Source organism: Toxorhynchites rutilus, chromosome 2 (genome assembly GCF_029784135.1).
Source record: "Toxorhynchites rutilus septentrionalis strain SRP chromosome 2, ASM2978413v1, whole genome shotgun sequence".
Lineage (NCBI taxonomy): Eukaryota > Metazoa > Arthropoda > Insecta > Diptera > Culicidae > Toxorhynchites > Toxorhynchites rutilus.
The window spans coordinates 182,688,901-182,706,560 of NC_073745.1; the positions used below are offsets into that span (position 1 = coordinate 182,688,901).

The following is a 17,660-nucleotide window of genomic DNA, read 5'->3' on the forward strand; positions in this document are numbered from 1 at the left end:
TATGGCACGATAAGTGTTGCGCACGACTACAGTTGCCACACGCAGCGAGAGGTTTTATGTGAAGTGCCAGAGTGCTAAAAACAGCAGCAGCAAATATGGCACGACATATCATAAAGAGATATCGAGAGGTAAGAGCTGCCGAAAAGAGACTTCATTGTCGTGAGAAACGTGAGCACTGTGGTCGCGGTATTGTGTTGACTAAGGACTGCTCCTCCAGGCACGACATGAGCCCCGCACTACTCTACATAATAATGAGCAAAAACATGAAGGAATGTATGACAAATTTACACTTTTTCGTAACGAATCATAATGTCTAATGAATCTGTTCACCACTTAATATAGAGCTCAAATTGATGATAGATAACGGTAGTCTGTATAAACAAAAGATTATCAGCGTGGAAAAATGAGAGGATACTCACGATGATGAGTAGATATGATATATCGGACTTAACAAACGTAGTATAAAGGTAGAGACAAGGCGGCACCAAATTTTATTAAAAATACATAAATAATTTACAATATGAATATGGGAGGAGTACGAAAATTTGTATGAAAATTGGTGGAACGAATTGTAGGTAATTCTCATGTGATATACACGAAGAAGAATTATTAAATATAATTTTCATATAAAAATACATCAAAACACATTTTTAAATATCCTGATATATTTGAAATATCGATATATCTGAAAATATCTGAAATTCACAAGAAATAAACAAACTTTTTTTAGCTTTCATAATTTTACATGGCACATGCTGAACTACGCGCTGAACTGGGTGCGATATACTACGCACTAGGGATCATTGAAACATTGCCCATCGACCATTATTTTATTTTTTCAGACAGTCTCAGCTCAATAGAGGCAATCCGCTCAATGAAAGTTGATAAACGCTCATCTAATTTCCTTACAAGAATAAGACATCTATTGAGTGTTTTGGTCGAAAAATTATTCAAGATTACCTTAGCATGGGTTCCCTCTCATTGCTCGATTCCGGGGAATGAAAAAGCGGACTCGCAAGCTAAGGTGGGCGCTTCAGAAGGCACACTTTTTGAAAGGCAAATTTCTTATAATGAATTTTTTCACATTCCTCCTCAGCACACATTCGTTAGTTGGCAGCACATGTGGAGTGAAGATGAGTTCGGTCGTTGGTTACACACGATTATCCCTAAGGTCTCGACGAGTGCTTGGTTTAAGGGATTGAATGTAGGTCGTGATTTCATTCGCGTGATATTTCGACTTATGTCCAATCATTACAACCTAAACGCGCATCTCTATCGCATTGGGCTCGCAGCAAACTATCTTTGTGATTGTGGCGATGGCTACCACGACATCGAGCATATTGTCTGGTCGTGTATCCGGTTCCATGCTGCTCGCTCTCAGCTCTCTAGAGCACTGAGAGCAAAAGGCAGTCAATCGGATATCCCCGTCCGGGATATCTTAGGTAACCGTGATCCTGATCTTCTGCTTCATCTATACCGGTTCCTCAGAAACGCCGATGTTAACGTTTAATGATGTTTCCTTCGTTGTGTCCCTGTTTCATATCCCTCCTATCCGATCTATAAACTTTTACTTAGTCGCGGCAATACATACACACACTCTATACAGATACACGGGTCAAAGGTTGTGCAGTCCACTGATCATTCAACAAGAGCCAAAGGTTGTATCGCACATGACAACTCTACACGAGCTGATGTTCGTGCCGGCTAGTGACCATTCTATCCTGGATTCCTCGAGTTCCACGCTAGATATGGGGTACATACTAGGGGGGCGTTGCTGAATAATGGTCAGCTGCATTCCAATAGGAAGTATCCAATGTCGGGCACACGTACAGAGCATTGGAGACAGCAACATCACAATTACGAAAACACTTGTAATACTAACCTCGAGCCAACCGCGAGTAATCGGTTACATATTACTGACATAGTTGTAAGGCAAACATTGTCGAAATATTGAACTCCCGGCCCCGTCAGGCTGACGCCATATGAGCCTTAATAAAAATATATATTTTGGATAAAAAAATAAAAATGCAGTGAGAGAAATAAGTTCCGACTAGTACGTCAACCATATAAAATTTAATACGACTGCGAAGGGTATATATTGTACGTTTTTTGTCAATTCAAAGTAATAAAAGAAATTCAAGAAAATGAATTGAATATTCAAAAAATCAAATAAGCAGTAGATACTACAATTCATTTGTCCACCTTATTAACCATACACTCGATAACAAAACTAGAGAAACAGAGTACAAAGTCGAAATTTTTAGATGATTTTTGGAATGTTGTAACTTTGTAAAAAATCATCGAATGAATATGAGATACACATATTTTTAAACTTTCAACTTTCAAGTTTTGAAACCCTCTACGTATACATTCTCATCTTGATGTGTGTAGGTGTAGTGGACAAAAATATTGATTTCTTCCTAAGTTTCCTCAGCTTTTGAAAATTAAAAGAATAATGTTCTAACCAAGTCAATAGCAAATTCAGTTAAGCTTTTCAGCTCTCATTTGATTCTTACAATGATTACTAGATCATTTCACTACAGAGAAATTTTCGATGGAAATTCGAAATAATGATCACAACGCGAAACAAAACGCGGTTTAAAATAACTGAAACTTTCTACATCGATTTCTACAATAGTCAAAAACTGGTTTTTAAGTGTTTCAGAAAATTTTGTGTGTATACGCGTGTATATGTATATGTGTGAGTGCCTGAAAACAAAAATTGTAAGGGGTTGTATCTAGGACACGACCGCATATTTTCGACGTAGAACTACGCAATTATATTATGCAATCCACTTGTTTACCACTTCGAATAATATTTTAGAATGCATCAAAATTTTTGTAATAGATTATGTTCTTCGTCACAAATAAATTTGATGAACGTCCTTTTAAGTTTGATATGATGTCTAGGACTACCAAAATATGTGAACGAAAAAATTGTCAAACGATCATTGTATTTTACATTTCCCTCTGAAATTATTGCACACTTGCATGTATATTTGCAAAGCGGGTTTCCATAGGTACATCGATTTTGAAGTCAATGTTGAGGAAACCGTAAATCGGGCCAATCAAAGCTTGGCAGTTAAGGCGTTTAGATAAAGCTTGACATTTTACAGTTATTTAATTGTTCATCTCATGAAAAATAACATTTCATTAATTGTGATAGACGCGTCGGAATATTTCATATCAATTGATGCAAACATCTTTCCGATCTGTTAAGAAATGTTCGAGTTATAAGCATTTGAAATACGGGTAGGGTTAGCCCACAAATCGGTCGAACAAATGTATGAAAAAAAAGGAAATTCTTCCAGTTTTCATGAATTTAAACCGTTTAGAGATTAGCGAATTGTAATGTATAGCATATCAAACAAATTTCCGATTCGATTGGTCTGCAAATCATGAGAATTCTTTCACAGTGAAAATAGGTATTAACGTTAACTTTATTTCATAAAAACGTGACCTGTTTTCGGATTTGGCACCCTTCCTGAAAGACGTAGTTCTACGTCAAAAGATACGAATCGTCCAATCCAAGGGTACGCATGGCACTTTGTACTTCTGATAAAGTTTGCGATGAAATAGGGTAACACGGGGTGAATTGGACATACGGGGTGATTTGGACCACCCCTTTATCTCAAAAAGTACGGCTCAACTTCTTCTTCTTGAATGGCGTTAACGTTCCCTGTGGAACTTTTGCCGTCTCAACGTATGCATTAACTAGCGTCATTTATTAATACTTAGTTGAGATTTCTTAATCCAAATAACACGCCTTGAATGTATTCCGAGGGGCAAAGCCCTAGAATACACGTGACCACAGTGCAAGTCGAAGGAAATTTCTCTGACGAAAAATCCCCCGGCCAAAACGGGAAACGAACCCGAACACCCGGCATGATAATGTGAGACGCTAACCACTCGGCCACGGGTGCACAATGTGTCAGAAGTCAAACGTCTAAAGTCTCATTTCATTTCATATTCAGTAGCTTACGGCTCAACTTGAATTTTTAATAATGTCATCTCCTTCTATTGTTGAACCATATGTACCTAACGTAAAAAAAACTTTGGTAAAATTCGACAGGTGGAAGGAAACGGTAGCATGAACACAACAAGCACTTTGATTGTCAAAAAATGTGAGTTTTCCGATCGTGGTTTTAAGGTTTTGCCCGATGATTGAACAAATTTTTCGTGTATTGTGCAGTAAAGTTCTGTTCGTATACAGAAGAGGAACAATTTGATGCAGCGAAACTGTCAGTTTGATATCAATAAATGGAATTATTTGTATTAGGCTGTCAAAAAAGTCCTGCGGTATTTTTTTTTTAATTTTCATTTGTTCATAAAATTAGTTACAATCATCTGTTTTAAGTCAAATATGCGCCGTTTTGTTCGATGACTTGTTCCCAACGAGATGCCAACTTCATAACACCCCTGTTATAGAAGCTCGCTTCCTTATTGGCAAAAAACTCGGATAGCCAATTTTCACAGGCCTCTTCTGTGGCTAACTTCTGACTACCTAGCTCGTTCGCCATGGACAAAATCAGGTGGTAGTCACTTGGTGCAAGGTCCGGACTATACGGCGGATGCAAAAGAACCTCCCATCCGAGCTCCCGGAGCTTCTGGCGCGTCACCAAAGAAGTGTGTGGCCTGGCGTTGTCCTGATGGAAGACAATGCGGCCTCTGTTTATCAAAGATGGCCTCTTCTTCATGAGTGCTACCTTCAAGCGGTCCAGTTGTTGGCAGTATAGGTCCGAATTGAGCGTTTGGCCATAGGGAAGCAGCTCATAAAGGGTGTGTCACATCAAATTGCATCACGGAAAAAACGCTGTAGAAATTCGCCCAGTAGATCGATTCTTTTGAAAATTTTAGACAGTAAAATAAAAACTATTATACAACTTTTGGCATTTTCTTTTTATTCATACTTCGAGCCCAAGCCCGTATGCTCACACCTTCCTCTTTACCCCGTCCATAAGGTTCTGTACAACGTCAGGTTGTAGTTTTTTTGAACAGAAATACATTTTCCTTTAAGGCCCGCCTCCGATTTGACAACTTTTGGGTTCTTCCGGAGGGCCTGCTTCATAATCGCCCAATATTTCTCTATTGGGCGAAGCTCCGGCGCGTTGGGCGGGTTCATTTCCTTTGGCACGAAGGTGACCCCGTTGGCTTCGTACCACTCCAACACGTCCTTTGAATAGTGGCACGAAGCGAGATCCGGCCAGAAGATAGTCGGGCCCTCGTGCTGCTTCAATAGTGGTAGTAAGCGCTTCTGTAGGCACTCCTTAAGGTAAACCTGCCCGTTTACCGGGCCGGTCATCACGAAGGGGGCGCTCCGCTTTCCGCAAGAGCAGATCGCTTGCCACACCATGTACTTTTTGGAGAACTTGGATAGTTTCTGCTTGCGAATCTCCTCCGGAACGCTGAATTTGTCCTCTGCGGAGAAGAACAACAGGCCCGGCAGCTGACGAAAGTCCGCTTTGAAGTAGGTTTCGTCGTCCATTACCAGGCAATGCGACTTCGTCAGCATTTCGGTGTACAGCTTCCGGGCTCGCGTCTTCCCCACCATGTTTTGCCTTTCGTCACGGTTAGGAGCCTTCTGAACCTTGTATGTACGCAGGCCCTCGCGCTGCTTGGTCCGCTGGACGAATGAACTTGACAAATTCAGCTTATTGGCGACATCCCGGACCGAACTTCTCGGATCACGTCTAAACTGCTTAACTACGCGCTTGTGATCTTTTTCACTGACGGAGCATCCATTTTTGCTGTTCTTCACCTTCCGGTCGATGGTTAGGTTCTCGAAGTATCGTTTTAGTACTTTGCTGACCGTGGATTGGACGATTCCCAGCATCTTACCGATGTCCCGATGTGACAACTCCGGATTCTCGAAATGAGTGCACAGGATTAATTCACGACGTTCTTTTTCGTTCGACGACATTTTTCCAAATTTACGAAAAATTGACAGTGAAGCATGGCCAACGTGATATATACACTCTTATCTGATTATAAGCGAAAGCTGAAGATATAATTCCTAAAAATTAAATTTCTACAGCGTTTTTTCCGTGATGCAATTTGATGTGACACACCCTTTAATAGATTATTCGTTGACAATCCCACCAAACACACAGCAGAACCTTCCTGGCCGTTAATGAGGGCTTGGCCACCGTCTGAGCCGCTTCAGCGAGCTTCGACCACGACCGTTTTTGCTTCACGTTGTCGTAAGTGACCCACTTTTCATCGCCAGTCACCATCCACTTCAGAAACGGGTCGATTTTGTTGCGATTCAGCAGCGATTCACATGCGTCGATACGGTTAAAGATGTTTTTTTGCGTCAACGTGTGTGGCACCCATACATCGAGCTTCTTTGTGAATCCAAGCTTCTGCAAATGGTTAATAACGGTTTGATGACTTATCCCCAGCTCTTGGCCGATGCTATGGCTGCTACTATGCCGGTCTTTCTCGGCTAATTCAGCGATTTTGTCGCAATTTTCGACGACAGGCCTTCCGAAGCGTGGCGCATCTTCGACGACCTCTACACCAGAACGAAAACGTTGAAACCATCGTTGTGCGGTGGAAATGGAAACTGTATCGGGTCCATAAACTGCACAAATTTTAATGGCAGCTTGAGATGCATTTTTGCCTTTGTCATAGTAGTACTGTAAAATATGTCGGATTTTCTCTTTATTTTGCTCCATATTTGCGACACTATAACTAACGAACGACTTAACCAAACAAAACACTGTCAAGGACTATATTATACTATATTATATATATATATATATATATATATATATATATATATATATATATATATATATATATATATATATATATATATATATATATATAAAATACCTTTCCAACAAGCTATAGTATGACTCGATACAATGAATACAACTAGAACTACGCGCTTAAAACGACCCCTCGCGGAAATACCGAAGGACTTTTTTGACAGCCTAGTATTTCAATTTTTGCATGTTGTATGGGGTGACATGGACACGTTTCTGTGGAGTGAATTGGTCCTACAGATTTCAGGCTTTTCTTTGGTCTAATTGAATCCAGATGCCGCTGAATTACAAAAAAAAAGGATGGGCAAACAACGTTGGAAGAAGAGAGAGCTTGAAAGAGCAACGCAGGCCATCAAGAACGGATTTTCTTTGGCCAAGAATCGAAAGTGTTTGAAAATGCTCGAAAAACAGTGAAAAGATCCATGCAGAATTCGAGATGATCTCAATTCAAATCTCTGGTCTGAAATCTGGCCAAGACACCTGGTATCGATCCTAGAACACTGTTACTGATTGTAACATTATTCCAAAATACTTTACATAAACATAAGTATGTTTTTTTTTCGATGAAACACACACTGGACACACTGGTCCAAATCACCCCACATCAAATGTTAATGTCCATAAATCATCTATTTTATTTTATGATATATTTGGTAATTTTAAGCTTGATATAATGATTAAACATTATTGATTAAGATAAAACAAGTGTAGCTCAGTATACAATGTGACATTTTTTATTTAGACCGGAAATATTAGGCGATTTGCTTAGGTAGTCCAAATTCCCCCCTTTACCCCTACTCTTCTAATTAACTCGAAACTTTGACGGATCAGCTAATAAAAATATATGAACGTTCGCTGGAGTTTTTGGAATGCGCCACATTTAAAAAATTTATTTGCTAGCATGAATACTTACTGCAATATTTGTAAAATTGCGCTACACTACAAAACAATCCTTTTTTGGAACATTATAGAAATCGATTTAGACATTGTTTTGTTTTCTTTTGTCGTCAAAGCGACTAATGAACCTTGTACAAAATTTATTGATGTTTTCATAACTGCCGTTCGATTTGCTGTGCGATTATTATTTATGGATATATCCATGATCAAAGACAGAAGGGTAATTTTCCATTCTATCAAAAATCCTACAATGAGCTCTATGTTTAGAAGATTTTTTTATTGACTTGGCTAGTAAAATACTCTGTTGGTCTTCATAAGATTAGAAAAATATAAATAATTTTTTTTTATTTCTTCCCGATATTTTTGTATACTACATCCATTGCGGGGGTTTCATAGCCACATTAGTTGCACCTTCGATTACTAAGTGAACTATTGTGAGTTCAACTCAATAAACAATCTTTTTCTCTATTACCTCCACCAAAGATGCCAACGAAATTTTCGAAATAGCTAGAAAAATTAGAAAAAAAAACTGGAAAAAGCTGGAAAGCATCGATTTTTTTTCTCTCAATTTTGTTTATATTAACAAAAACATACGATATAAATAGACAGTGTCTGGAAGTAGCATTTTTAATTTTCCTTATCCTGTTTTGTGATCATACATTGTGTCATTCTAACTAACCCTAAAATTCCTTCATGCATGTTTACATAATTTTTGAAAGCTAGAATTGCTCGCAAAGTTCTTGTTCTCGTTATTCTTTTTAGTTTGTATTCTGTGCGTTAGTAATATATCAAGAACATGATTTTCATTACATTCAGTTTGTTATATCTCGAAAACGGTTAGTCCTAGGATGAAACGTTATATCATGTAGAATCGTATGTAATTAAATCCTTGCCTGCTAGTGTACAAAAACACTCTTCGAACTATTGGTCAGACGGGATCATATCTGTCAACTGACAGATATGAAACTTGAAACTTCAAGAAATATGCCAGCAGCCTGATATCACCGCTAAATCTATTTTTTTACAGTTCAATATTTGAATTTGGAGGAATTTGAAGGAATGATTCTAAAAGCATCAACATTTTCATCAATGTCCTCTATATTCTAAAAGTAGCTGCAAAGAGATATAGTTTGCAAACTATAGTACCTTTATCTATGACTGCTGTGAGTCTTTGCTGGTTTCCAAACTATATATGCTTACAGTACTCATGCAAGCCTTCAACAGTTGCATCCCCGAATAACAGCATGGTTCATTTCGCCAAACATAGCGCAATCTGGTACACATAATTTATTGCTCGCTCTCTGCAATGTCGTCATGCAAGCTACGCTGTATACACAGATTTCACAAAATCAATCACGGAATCCAGGTCACCAAGTTTCAACGTCTTGTATTCATGTCTGTGGAAATTGGTTACATTGCATCTTCTCCCCCTTTCGCCTGATGTAGAGTGTGCCTCAAGGAAGTTATTCCTTACTGTTTCCAATTTCATCTCAATAATATTAAATGTCACAAACTCGCATTCTCTGACGATTTTAGATCATTCTGCCCTATAAGTTGCACGATTGATGTGCTGTATTTTCAGCAGCAACTTGACTCAAAGAATCATTCTTCTTCAATTTTGTATATCTGTACTGCTAGTAAATTCATATAGGGTGTATCTCATTGGAAAAATTTTTAATGGATGATAAAAAATTGCAATTTATGAGAAAATATCCTTCTTGGCACATAGTTAACAAAGTTGGGGCTTGCCATGTTTCAGATTTCCATCATATCACCGTTGTATGGGATATCAGCATCAGGAAGGAAGGTTGTCTGCTCGCAAGCTGGTGCGAGACTAAAATTGTCTACAGTGAGGACAATACTTACATAGTAGCTTCGTTTTCTTATCTTTTTTTATTATTTTTCTCGAATAGAAGGATATGCACGGTGGATGACTACAATTGTTTTCGTAGTAGTGTAGATGTATTCAAATTGTATGCTTCTGCTTCTATAGTCTCCTTTACTCGCCCAGAATTGTTTTATAGCACAGTGTGCAATAATGACAAAATTTTGTGTTGGATATTGCATAAAAATTTATTGATTCTTATGTACAGACGGATACTGTCAAAAATTGAATTGATTGTGTGTTTAGAAAATATACATATCTTGTGGTTCAACTATTTGAAACTTGTGCATTCTGTAGGGCATAATTTGGTGACTGACTGATTCATGAGTGAATAAATATGAGAACAAATTTTTGTTACTTGTCCGTCCTTGATTGCAATTCCCGTAACTTCAACTTGGGCAGCACATATTCTACTCTATTATATGTTACGTGATATATGACACATGAGATAATTGTGATTATCTGCACCTTGATGTTTTAGTACTGCAAATTTACTGAATTATTGATTCACGATATTGCTGATGGCTGAATGTGCAAGGAAGGTCTCTCTAGACAGGCGCCAGCGCTGAAATTCCAATCCATGCTGTTCCTCATATTCAAATCATTTCACTAGCGGAAGTGGAAGCCCTGCTGTGTCGCTAAAATAAGTATAACGTTTCAAGGCAGAAGCAACATAATGAACCCAACAAAGGGACAGTTTCAGTTCTGCTGCTGACGCCACAAAATGACATCACAAAGACGAATGTATTCTGCCTTTGGGACATGATTTAAGCCTTCATACTCATTGCATTAAGTGAAATTACCCAGTACTAAGCCGGTCACCCCAGTATCTGAATTGAATCGCAACCATTCGCTTCTTCTTCTCTAACTGTACAATCTCCACGGCACGGCAAAGTTACATAATTAGCAGGAAAAGGTCCCGTTTGCAATTACGAATTTATTATGAATACTGGCACCGACTGTTGGCCACGGCGACCGACGTCTCGTGTTGCTGTCCCAAGAGAGCATAGAAACGGGGAAAGTGGTTATAGAAAATTTGCTGAGATAAATAACGAGAAGCGGTTACCAAATGTGCTATTTTCGATGCAGTCAGACACGGAATGAGGATTGCTGATGATACTTTCGTCGTGAGCTTTTTTGGGTGACTGCCAAGACCCACTCTCTCTTGTTATTTTCGGTGTTCGCATTTTCTGGCTTTGGTTTTAAAGTTACAATTAAATGATTCTCAAAGCGGCATGACGCTGTCTGATTCGTTATTATTGCGAACAAATTTTGCTTCTGGAGAAGTTTTAAAAGGTAAATTGGTTAAAGGACATGAAAAATATTTGTTTAGGCAGAAATATGTATGAATTATGAGTATTTCTCTTTTCGTTATTTTACGAGTAAGTACACATCGGCGAGACTAAGTAATGTGAATGTTTTTTTTTTTCTTCGAGTGGCAGAAAATCGATTGTTCTCTTCGCTTCCTTCAGTAATTCCCAACATTACTGTAGTCGCTTGTGATTATATATTTTTCTGTTCATTCTATCTATTGATTTTTTTCGTTTCTCTAAGTTAAACAATTTCTTTTTGACAGCAAGAAATTGTGTCTCAACAGTTTAAATTGAATTAAATATACATCTAAAACTGCATGCTAAAATGACATCGAAATATTCATAGAAGACATTTTCATACAATTTTCGCATTTGAATCGGAAGCAGATATACCCTCAATAATCGATATCCTATTAATCATCGAATTTGAGTAGTGTCTATCGTCAACATCATGTGTCATGTGTCATTGTATGCCTAAAATTATGAAATTGATTTAGTGATATCTTGAGTATTTGAATTTGGAATTCATTATATTTAGAACGTTTATGTGTTGGCTTCTAGATATGAAAAATAGTGCGATACCACGATATGATACCAGCTCTACTCTCCACTTGATATCTAAAAAGAAGGGAAGCGCACAACAGACAGAAAATAAGAAAAGCAATTTAATTCGGGGTGGTGCCTCGCAACTTTATTAAATAATAAAAATGTTTAATCACAGTTGGAAGAGTTTAATTAAAATCGAGCCTCAGAAAACAGTTCTCTGAGAATGAGAGTCAGCTGTTGCCGTCTCGGTTAAGTTGAGTTGAAGTAATCTATTTGTATGTGTGTGATGCACAACCGAGATGGCAACTTATGTTTATTCTTCAATAATTGATTTCACAATTAGTACATGGACTACATGAATACTCTCGGCTATTCTATAATTTACATTTGATGCATGACGATAAAGCACTCGCTATAGCGATGGTGGAATGCAAAGCTTCCAGCCAAACCAGGATGCGGTACGAGGTAAGTTCTCGAATTAAACTTGCCTGATATCCCCTGATATTAATAATTAATACTTTTACTTTTATTACTCCATTCACTACACTATGGGTGTTTTCCGAGTCTGAATTAGATCGTCACGTTGCTGGAAACTCGATTGGGAGTGTGATGGATGGAGTATGGGAACGCTGAGTATAACAACCCGATACAAAATTGCCTCATTCAAATGTTATCCCAGATAACTTTGCATGTTACTACTTGTTTCAAATAGTGATGATCGGAGAGTTGACTGGCCATGTACGGTATTGGACTGAACGTTTGCAACCCATATCAGCACATTCATATTCAAAGACCGTGCCAATCAGGTTTTTTTGGATATGAAATGAGAAACTCATTCTCGTTCTGGAAAATTTACTTTGAATTAGTAGAAGAGCGCACTTAACCTGGACAACCAAAACTTTTCTACTGCGGTGGACCTTGAGATCCGTAGCTGCGTTGAAGGCATTGAGAATAACCAGGCTAACAAATACCTCTGCGTTTTAGTGAAAATAATTGAATTATGTCGTATTGTAATATATTGTAATGAGTTAAATTTTTGAAGTTGCTCTGCACCCTTTGCTATGAATAGTGTTAAAGTGCGATTAATAGCCTCTATTTTGACTCCCCAATACCTCTCATTCCACTACTAATGGGGAAGAGGATTTAGATCGAGCACGTAGCTAATGATACAAACGTGGCAAAGCAGTTCCATTTGTTGCGCTAATTTCACGAGCGACGAATTGAATTCGATTACGTGGACCACGTGGAACGTGGCATGTCGACGGGAATTTGGATGATTGTTTGTGAAGTTTATTACTTGCTCTGCTATCGGATCAAAAATGCACCAATTACCTGTTGTGCAACAGTGAAAATTTCCAGACTATGAGTCAACCAGAAGTGACAGTGACTTTAATGGATGGAGGATATGTACTGAATGAATATTATAAATGCTTAACTTTCATAAAAGCTCCATATGGCGAATGATTAGAAACTTACCACGGCCGAGTTTGCGTAAAAATATGGTTAGGCAATAGATCTGTAGTTGCCGCAAGAAAAACGAAATTATTGTGTCGTATAACACCATCAATTCGTAATTGTACAAAACGGAGTGTCTAAAAAATTAAGAATTTTGCCCTAGGTCCTAGGTCCGATTTTTATTCTTGATTCATTGGAATTTCAAATATCAGACACAGATTTCGGATTTGGGTTCCGAAGCTAAATTGGGAATTGGTTTGAATATTTTCAGCTTGAAGCACCGAACCTCTATAATATTCTCTCTTTTTATGAGTTACTATAGTAAAATAGCCTACAAATACATAATTATTTTATGTTGTCGATGTATTCAAAATGGTAAAAAAATAAAAGTTTATTCTTACGCGGAAACAACCTCCTATGAAATTGAGTAATCTTTTGGACCTTCAGTTGGGGTGGATGAATTTTCTGGAAATCTGAAAACGTCAATCATTTTTCTGGACTATACTGGCATACGTTCCAAACAATGTTATATTCGCATTGGCTGGAGAAATTTGTGGACCCGAAAACGATTTGGCTGCCGACAATTTTCTGTTGGGCCTGTAGTCAACCTGTTGATGGACCCCGGTAGGCAATTCTTGGAACTAGTGGGAGAATTCCTTGGTACAGCATACACTTCTGAAACCGAGCGGTGTACGAAGAGAAAGCGACCAAATTTGTTTTTGTGTTATGAGTGGAACTATCACTATTATATGAAAGACAAAGTTTTAAAATGCAGATCTGCACAAATTTATATATATATATATATAAAAATGGATTTCTGTCTGTCTGTCTAATTCTTATGGACTCGGAAACTACTGAACCGATCGACATGAAAATTGGTATGTAAGGGTTTTTGGGGCCGGGGAAAGATTGCATCATAGTTTGAGATCCCTCCCCTCTCTCTAAGGGGAAACAAAACAAATGAAACACAAATTTCTACATTACTCGAGAATAAATCAAGCAAATGAAACGAAATTTGACATGTGGAGGTTTTAGGGTACAATAAATGTTTCTATGGTGGTTAGACACTCCACCTCCTTTCTTAGGGGGGCTGCCATGCAAATGGAACACAAATTTTTGTATTACTCGAGAACTAATCAAGAAAATGCCAAATTTGGTATGCAAAGGCTCTAGGGGACACAAAACGTTTCTATGGTGAATAGACACTTCTCCCGTCTCTCTGAGGAGGGAGGGGGGCTGCCATACAAATGATGCATACATTTCCGCATAATTAAAGGACTCCCCTCTCTAAGGTAAGAAAAGGGGAGGGGTCTGTCTTTATTCTATCATATTTTCTGTATCAAACAATTATTCCATATAACGGAGAAACATGTTATTTGCAAGTGGTTGAAAAATCTTGTGTCTGAAAATAATCTGATATTATAATGATGAGTTTTGGTAGAAGTACTAGGAATACTAGTACTAGTGGTTCGACACTCCTCCCCCTCTCCAAGGGGGACACAGATACACTCTACAAATACACTGCCATACAAATGAAACATAAATTTCTGTGTGTGTGTTGATAAGAGCAAAACTCGAGGAAGGAATTGTCCGATTTAGGGCTGTCTTCATTCTATCATATTTTCTATATCAAACATTTATTCAATGTAACGGAGAAACAAATTATTTCAAGTGGATGAAGAATCTTGCACGAGAGTTATGGTAGAAGTACTGAAATTTTATAGTAAAAAATAATTTTAAAGGGTAGATAAGAAGATCAATCAATGAACAGTTCTGCGATTGGACCCATGAACGTGCGCTTAGTAAGAAAACGGGGATGTGATAACGAAAAATAAAATTTGGCCGGGACGAAGTTTGCCGGGTCATCTAGTATTTAATAAAAGAAGAATAGCACATATGATATGTTGATTATCTGAATCGGTTCAGTAGTTCAAAGGTTATGAATTGGTTTTAAAGAAAGTAATTAAAAAAAAGGAAAACAAATATTTGTTGGACCACCCTTAAATGGAAAATGGCAAAAAATACGAGTCTAATATTTTGCGATAAGGAACAAAACTACAAATTTTGTCGAGAATCGATTTAGCATGGAATGGCTGAATAATTACATTATTTATAAGTTTCCAAATATGGTAAAAATTGTCATATTCCAACATTGCGCCAATATTTTGCCTAATAAGCACATTAGTCCATTTCTTAGTTGAAGTGAAACGTAAAAGTTTATGGAGTAGTATGTTGAGGTGAGAATAATTTCACTACTTTGCCTTTTAAAAGTGTAGGCAATTTTTGGGTCTATACTTGTGTGTCTTTTCAGTCTAAATGGATAAAAGCTGCTTTATTCACGTAACCACAAACTTTGGGCTGTAGTTTACCAACATTGAATTAATCAGCTTTACATTTAACATCAAATAGTCTTCCCTTTGAGGTGATTCAGGAGACACCAAAAAGGCCTTTCATATAAGATTTACATAATAAATATATATAACAATTCAAGGTTCATACACTATATTAAATTGAACCATATTAAAAAAATTAAAATACACAACATTTATTTAAACGCCAAATAAGCAGCAGAAGCACTTTTCCTTCGAATAGTTAACGAATGGAATCGATATTATGAGCAACAATGAGTTACCTTAAGGCTCGCTACAAAAGTATTCTAATTGAATGGTGTCGTTAACACTCCTATACTCGCGAGAAAAATCGTAATTTGTGTACTCTGGACTGTGCGCATCTCTGTGATATTGCTATTGTGTATTTTAGGCGTTATTGGTATTTATTCAAAGAAAAAGATATAATTGAGTGAAAAAACTCCAGAAAATATTTTTTATTTAACTTCATTCAGTTTTAATAGTCATTCAACTCAGTCACCTCATTGATGCTCGGTCTGATAGACCTATACGCGAGTATAAGAAGGTTAATAAAAGGTACACCCAAACTAGCGTGGGCTGAAGAAATTTCATCTTTGGCAGAAATGATACCATTTCGTGTGCTGGAGGGTCAAATGCGCAAAGAATGAGCTGTTTTAAAAGCTTAAAAAAATGTTTGAATGTATGCGAGCAGACATCTCTTTCTGTTTTCTTTTCTCATTTCATTTGGGATTGTGCCAAAAAAAATCGATACGATGTCAATGGGGATCGAACTAAGGCCGGCTGGAATGCAAAGCTATTTTACACGACCACACTATCCATATAGCTGCCAGTACTGTTATATAATAGCGTGATAATATTACACCTCATCATAAAATGAAGTTGGAAAGTGTTTCCTAAAAGGATTAAGAAGAACATGAAAGAGAATATATCTTTCTCTGTCTGGGCCATGTATTTGGCAAACTATATGAAAATATTTCATACGCTTTCATTTAAATGTGTCCCCTGTTTCGCTCGCTCATATTGGCTCTAGCATATCTATCTATATATATATATATATATATATATATATATATATAGAGAGAGAGAGAGAGAGAGAGAGAGAGAGCATCGCTCTGGAACAGTATGTACGATGGTGTACTAAAACTGAATCTGCCCAGAGGTGTGGAGATCATTGGCTTCGCGGATGACATCGTTATTCTCGCGACAGGGGAATCTTTGGAACGGGTCGAAATGCTCGCGACCGAGTCGATAGACATGATCGGAAGGTGGATGCAAAGTGTGAAACTGCAGATAGCCCACCACAAGACGGAAATGCTGATTGTCAGCAACCGCAGGGCGGTGCAACGTGCAGAAATCACAATTGGAGAGCACTCGATAACCTCGAAGCGAGACCTAAAATACCTGGGGGTGCAGATCGACGATCGACTGAACTTCAACAGTCACGTCGACTACGCTTGTAAAAAAGCAACGAAGGCAATCAATGCACTGACACGAATCATGCCCAACAACTTTGGCCCAAGCAGCAGCAAGAGGCACCTCTTGGCTAGTGTCTCCTCATCGACACTACGTTACGGTGGTCCAGCCTGGATCGCGGCGTTAGAAACTCAGCGGAACACGAAGAGGCTGAATAGTACGTACCGGCTCATGGCGATGCGAGTCGCGAGTGCGTACAGAACCGTGTCAATAGAAGCGGTCTACGTCATAGCCAGGTTGGTCCCCATAGACATCATCTTGGCGGAGGACAGCGAGTGCTATAGGAGGAGGGGAACCAGAGGAATCCGGAAGCTAATGAGGGCGGAGTCGATGGCTAGGTGGCAGCAAGAGTGGAGTGCCGCGCAAAACGGCAGGTGGACGCACAGGCTCATACCGACACTAATGGGCTGGGTGAACAGGAAACACGGAGAGGTAAATTTCCATCTAACGCAGTTTTTGTCTGGTCATGGCTGCTTCAGGCAGTATCTGCACCGGTTCGGACACGCAAGATCGCCTCTTTGTCCGGAGTGTGGAAATGTGGAGGAAACACCGGAACACATCGTATTCGAATGTCCCAGATTCACCACAGTGCGTGAGGGGCTGCCTACCCTTCATGCTGGGAACATCGTGGAGGAAATGTGTCGTGACGAGGGCACCTGGAACGCAGTAAACAGTGCAATCGTACATATCATGTCCGAGCTACAGCGGAAGTGGAGGACCGACCAGCATGCGGATAACGCCTGACCATAAGAGATGAATAATCGAGACGGCTGTAGTACCGGATAGTTCCCCCCGAGAGCCGCCGTGACGGAGTGCGCGTCATGTTGGAGGGCACTACCTAATCGGCGCTCCGCTGGGAAGAGAAATCCTGCGAGGGTGACTGTGACGGGGCGCGCGTCAAGTTGGAGGGCGCTTCCTAATCGGTGCACGTCTCGACAGGTAACCGGATACT

The 17,660-nt window shown here is 38.8% G+C and overlaps 1 protein-coding gene across 6 annotated transcripts in view; it reads right to left on the reverse strand.

Annotated features, from left to right (window-relative positions):
• LOC129768731 (uncharacterized) overlaps positions 1-17,660 on the reverse strand; it is a 168,194-nt gene that overhangs the window by 11,317 nt on the left and 139,217 nt on the right. The gene's annotated exons all lie outside the window — the stretch shown is intronic.